Source organism: Balaenoptera borealis (genome assembly GCF_965194805.1).
Source record: "Balaenoptera borealis genome assembly, chromosome: 20".
In the NCBI taxonomy this organism is placed as follows: domain Eukaryota; kingdom Metazoa; phylum Chordata; class Mammalia; order Artiodactyla; family Balaenopteridae; genus Balaenoptera; species Balaenoptera borealis.
The window spans coordinates 35,384,788-35,391,085 of NC_138879.1; positions in this window are offsets into that span (position 1 = coordinate 35,384,788).

Consider the following 6,298-nt stretch of genomic DNA (forward strand, 5'->3'; position numbering starts at 1 on the left):
AAGCTTTCTTTATAATTTTTCCCAAGGTAAGTGGGTGTTATTTTAAATTTGTGCAACTGGAGAGCCCCATTAGGTCGGCTTCCTAACACAAAAGAAAAGAAACAGTGTAAAGGATTATTCATATCTTCCACCTTTATAGCTACAGTAACTGCTTGTCACCTTAAAATGTGTTTTCCTAGCTTCAACTAAATCCAGGTTTTAAAAAAAACTATAGATATTTCTGTTAATGTTTTATCAAGTCACAATTCTAGAACGTTTCTTATAAATTCTTAGTTTGCAAGTAAATATATAAATATTTGGGACTCTAGTTACAGTTCCCATCTGACAATGTACTTTTTTTTAAAAAATTTATTTTATTTATTTATTTTTGACTGCATTGGGTGTTCGTTGCTGCGCACGGGCTTTCTCTAGTTGTGGCGAGCAGGGGCTACGCTTCGTTGCGGTGCGCAGGTTTCTCTCATTGCGGTGACTTCCCTTGTTGCGGAGCACCGGCTCTAAAGTACATGCCCAGTAGTTGTGGCACACGGTTTTAGTTGCTCCGCGGCACGTGGGATCTTCCCGGACCAGGGCTTGAACCCGTGCCCCTGCACTGGCAGGCGGATTCTTAACCACTGCGCCACCAGGGAAGCTCCCTGACAGTGTACTCTTAAAGTTCTCTAATTGCCCTTAAGAGAATATAATTGTCTCTCCCCAGTCAAGGAGACTGTCTCTCAACCTCTGTGACTTTGAAATTCCACCAAAAATAGCCCCCTTTTGATATGAGCTGTATAAGTAGGGCTAGACCAAGCTATTTGCCCCCTCTCCCCAAGATGACTTGTAATTTGGTGTCCCTTCAAACTGATATTCTTTAGCTTCTCAACTATTATTTAAATAGGAGATTTAAAAGATTTTCTCAATTAAAAAAAAGAACAACAACAAAATAGAGTATATTTCTTTAGACGTTTATGCACCAATTTGTATGCAACTATTTGAATGCCAAAGCCATGCCCTGACCAACTCATTGTCTTTCCTGCAGAGCTTCAAGCACTTTTGAGCCTTTGTCTTAAATAAAAGTAAGTACTTGTTCGGGGATGGTATAAAGTAATAGAGACTCTCACTAAGCATGATTTGCACTGTACCATGTTATTAAAGTGGTTTTCAAAGTTTACGACACCGTATTTAAAGACACCTATACCAACCAACTTCTGTTAGGTAATGCTTCAATAATAAAACAACCCCCCATATCTCAGTGGCTTAGCAAAATAGCCAAGGTTTACTGCTTGCTTATGTTACTTATTGGCAACTAGGGGTAGGCAGAGGCACTTCGCTGCGTATCTTATTCTGGAATCCGGAAATCTGGTATGGGTATGGTGGAAAGATGTGCTTTGAACAAGATGGGTTTTTGTTTAAATCTCCTATACCATTTACTACCTGTATGATCTTGCATAACTCCCTTAACCTACTTAAGACTCTGTTTCTTCATCTATAAAATGGGGGATAATAATAATACTTCTGGGGTTGTTGTGACGATTAAATGAAATAACGTGGAAATCAACTAGCGGTAGAGTGCTCTGCACACAGGTTTTCAGTAATTAACAGTCATTCTTATTCAGGCTCTAAACACCTATGTGCTTGGATGTTCAATGTTTTTGGCTCAGATATTGGTCCACTTTACTCCTCTTTGGAAGAAGGAAGAAGTGAAACTCAAGTGAGTCTGTCCTGTGACTAATTTGATGTTGTGGATAGACAGCTTAGTAGAAAAGAAGGTTGGAGGGCTTGCCTAAATTGATTTTGTTTGTTTTTGTTTTTGAAAGGGAAGATATGACCTATGCTGAAAAGAAGTTGAGAAATCCTCTCCATGTATTACATAGAGAAACAAAAGTGCCCCTGGCCACACAGGATGCAGCCTCTAGTGCTATCCAAATATGTAACTAGAGGAAATGTGATGTAGCTCTTTTGTCTTTCTATGTTTCTGAAGGATGTCTCCCTTGTGGAAAAGCTGACTGGATGATTAAAAACCTCCTGATCAATGTAATGCTTTTTTTTGTTGCTCAGGGTTTATCTATGTGTTCTTTTTTTAACCAACTAGTTGGAAATACATCTCAGGTTCCCCCTTGCTAATCTGGTGTGCTGAGCAGGAGCTTGTTCTTGGAAAAGTACAGACTTTGGAGCTAAACAGATCTGAATTTGAATCCTGACATCTCTACTTACTAGTTGTGTTATCTGGGACACCTCCACTTACTAGTTGTATTACCTGGGGCATCTTCTTTTATTCACTGATTCGTCTATTTGTGTATTCATTCTCATTCAGAACGTTTCTCGAGCACTCTCACTATGCCACGGGTACAAACATAAAGCCACGTGACACCTGCCGAGGACAATTTGCCCTCGGTCTACCCCAGTAGCCAACAAACTTTCCTGACCACTCACACCATCAATAAAACATTTTTGAGCACAAGCCCTTCATATATGTACATTTTAATGTATTGTGTATGTGACTTCTACACAATCGTGCACATAATAAGACATTTGATTTTAAAATGTATAGTATTGTATCACATACCACCTGGGTGCATACACCCAATTTTAGGGGCTACTGGCCAAGTGGTAAGCTTATCTGAACTTCACTTTCCTCATCATTAAAATTGTGATGATGAAATCTGTTTCATGGTATTGTTGCTCATTCATTCACTTGACAAATTTCATTGAACACTCTCCAGTGCTAGATTCTGTCTGAGGGACTGGAGATAGAGTGTTAACTGTCCATTGTGTTTTTTACTAAGGGGAAACTTCCATTGGGGGGGATACTATTATACTTACTTATGTTTTAATTGATATTCAATGCAGCTGGCCTTCTGTATCTGCAGGTTCCATATCTGCGCGTTCAACCAACAGCGGATTGAAAATACTTGAAAAAAAAATTCCCAGAAAGTTTCAAAAAGCAAAACTTGAATTTGCTGTATGCTAACAACTAGTTACATAGCATTTATGTTGGGTTTACAACTATTTACATAGTGTTTACATTGTATTAGGTATTATAAGTGATGGAATAAGATTATTTTAAGGCAGTACAAGAAAAATTAAACATAAAATTCTCTCTCTGCCTGTTTGAGCCACTATCCCACTCCCCTTTAGCATGCATTGTGCATCTTCATTATACATTAACTAGATCCCCTTAGAAGACGCCTACTCACCAAAAAAAGCAATTTCCTCCTGGTGCGCTCAAGGTAACTACTTAGGAGATAACATTCCTGTCTCAACCCTGTAAGGTGTCACAATAACCCACTACTCACCTTGTTGGACTATGCAAACTGTCAATATGTTACTTTGATGTACAACCCTTTGTCTCAAAAACTTATATAATTGTGCCTTGACCTCCAACAGGTGGAACAGTCCTCAGAGCTTTCAGAAAGACTGTCTCCCAGGTTATAATCCTCAGGTGGCTTGAATAAAATTTTCCATTTCTCTCTTAGATTGACTATTGATTAATTTTTTGTTGACATAAGTAATCCAGAGATGATTTAAAGTATATGGGAGGATGTGTTTAGATTATATGCAAATACTATGCCATTTTATATAAGGAATTGAGCATCCACAGATTTTGGTATCCACAGGGAATCCTGGAAATAATCCCCTGCGGATACTGAGGGATAACTGTATATTAAAATTCTTAAGTTTTAAAATCTAGTTTTTCTTAAACTTAAAAATCTTGATAATTATTAATCTAATCATACGTTGTATAAAGGTAAGATCCATTATTTTTACTTATTCTATGATTAATATTCAATTAATACCTACATTTAAAAGATTAAATCCTCAAACATTTAGCATATTATATAAGTAGTTCATCAAATTTTATTAAACATTTGAAGTACACATTTAATATATCTGATTCTCTCAAACACTTCGAATTCTTAACATTAGTTCTACATTAGTCAGGGTTCAATGCAGGAAACAGAAACACTCTAGGTGTTTTAAGCAGAAAGGGATTAAATACAGGAGATTAGGTACTTACAAAATTGTTGGAAGAAATGGAGGAGTGGGCTCAAGGCGTACCTCTAGGTGTGACTCCCTGAACATTGCAGAACTGACCTCTCAAGAATGCTGCTTCCTCTGCCACAATCAGGAAAGTGGAGATCAGGAGGCCAGAACCTGAACAGTTGAGCCAAAAAAAAAAAAAAAAAAAATATTGGCACACTGCCTAAAACGCTATTCAGGGGTCACAGAGCTGCAGTAGCCACTACCACAATTGCCTCGTCACTGAATTGTGCTTTCTGCCACTGCTGCAATTGCTTCTCAACACCCAAGAGGCTGGGGACTGGACACTGGCAACTCCAAATTTTACCAGCACTACGCACAGCAAAGTGTCAGGAAGATGGACCTTGCCACACTCCTATCTTCTGACTTATTTGATCATTGTTACTCATGTGTATAATGTGATTCCTCTAAGTGAATTGAAACCTCCATGAGGAAAGGTGTCATGATTTCTTTTTATTTTTCAGCCTGTAGCACAGGCACACAGAGTTTGTTCAGTAAACATACATCGATGCTTGAGTATTCAGTACTCAAGATATTTGATACTGTCATTTTGATGCCTTGGTTTTGATTGATTATTCTAATCCCCCATCTCCTTCAGATCAACTTCCAGTGTGCCAACCATAAGCAACTGAGCATGCACAGTAAGTACTGTTGAAGAACTGGATCACTTCCATTGGCAATTGGTCAGAGACATCCATTGTAGACATTATTATGTGGTTAAAAACATCTGCTGATGAACACGGGGAAGGGGAAGGGGAAGCTGAGATAAAGTGAGAGAGTAGCATTGACATATATACACTACCAAATGTAAAATCGTTAGTGGTTAACAGCTGCATAGCTCAGGGAGATCAGCTTGGTGCTTTGTGACCACCTAGAGGGGTGAGATAGGGAAGCTGGGAGGGAGACGCAAGAGGGAGGGGATTTGGGGATATATGTATACATATAGCTGATTCACTTTGTTATACAGCAGAAACTAACACAACGTTGTAAAGCAATTATACTCCAATAAAGATGTTAAAAATAAACAAACACCGCCCCCCGCAAAACATATCTGCTGGTAATAGATGTTTCGTAGTGGTTGTCTACAAAAGAAAGTTTTATAGTTTGTTATATTAGGGCACCAGTACATCTAACTTCATTTATACCCAGAGCCCTAACTGTACAAACATGTTGGGAATGGTACCCGTATATAACACTCATGGCCATCATGCGAATCTAATATAAAGAAAAATTTCCTAATGTAACACTACTAGCCAACCCAATGATTATAAAATTTGGGACTTCCCTAGTGGTCCAGCAGTTAAGACTCCGTGCTACCAATGCAGGGGGCCCAGGCTCGATCCCTGGTCAGGGAACTAGATCCCGCACGCTGCAACTAAAGACCTGGCACAGCCAAATAAATAAATATTTTTCTTAATTATAAAATTCTATTTAGAAAATTAACCAAATTCTTTTCAACTTTCAGATTAAAATCACAAATATGAATCAAAACTTTTCAAACAAATGATTCTAGAAGACTTCTTATTTTAAGATGGCAGAGTATAGACATTTCTGTCCCATTCTCAACTGAAAAAATACAAGTACAGAAATCAGAAATGCAAACCCAGTCTTTGATGAAACTAGAAGATATCTGAGGCCTTAAATCATACAGGAAAGTAGAAAGTGGAAGTAGAAAGTACATGGGTGACTTGGCAGATTGGCAGAGTTACAGAAGGGCAAAACTGGACACCCTAAACAATAAGCTGAATTCTCACAAAACCCATGAAAGGCTCAGAAACAGGGGTTCCAGGTATCTGGGTGGGTGAGACTGACACAGGAGACAGACTCTCTGGAAAAGTTCAATTTGACCAAAAGCAAAAGAATTGTAGCCAGCTCTCCCTACAGTGAAGTCCTGCCCATAAATGGTGCTTCCAATTAAGTTTTTAGTGCTGGGGCTTCCCTGGTGGCGCAGTGGTTAAGAATCCGCCTGCCAATGCAGGGGACACGGGTTCAAGCCCTGGTCCGGGAAGATCCCACATGCCACGGAGCGACTAAGCCCTTGCGCCACAACTACTGAAGCCTGCACGCCTAGAGCACGTGCTCTGCAACAAGGGAAGTCACCACACTGAGAAGCCCACGCACCGCAACGAAGAGCAGCACCCGCTCAACACAACTAGAGAAAGCCCGCATGCAGCAACGAAGACCCAACACAGCCAAAAATAAAAAAATTAAAAAATTAAAAGTTTTTAGTGCCTTACTCCTGTATGTGAATGGCCAGTCAAGGGCTGCCAGACATTTAAAG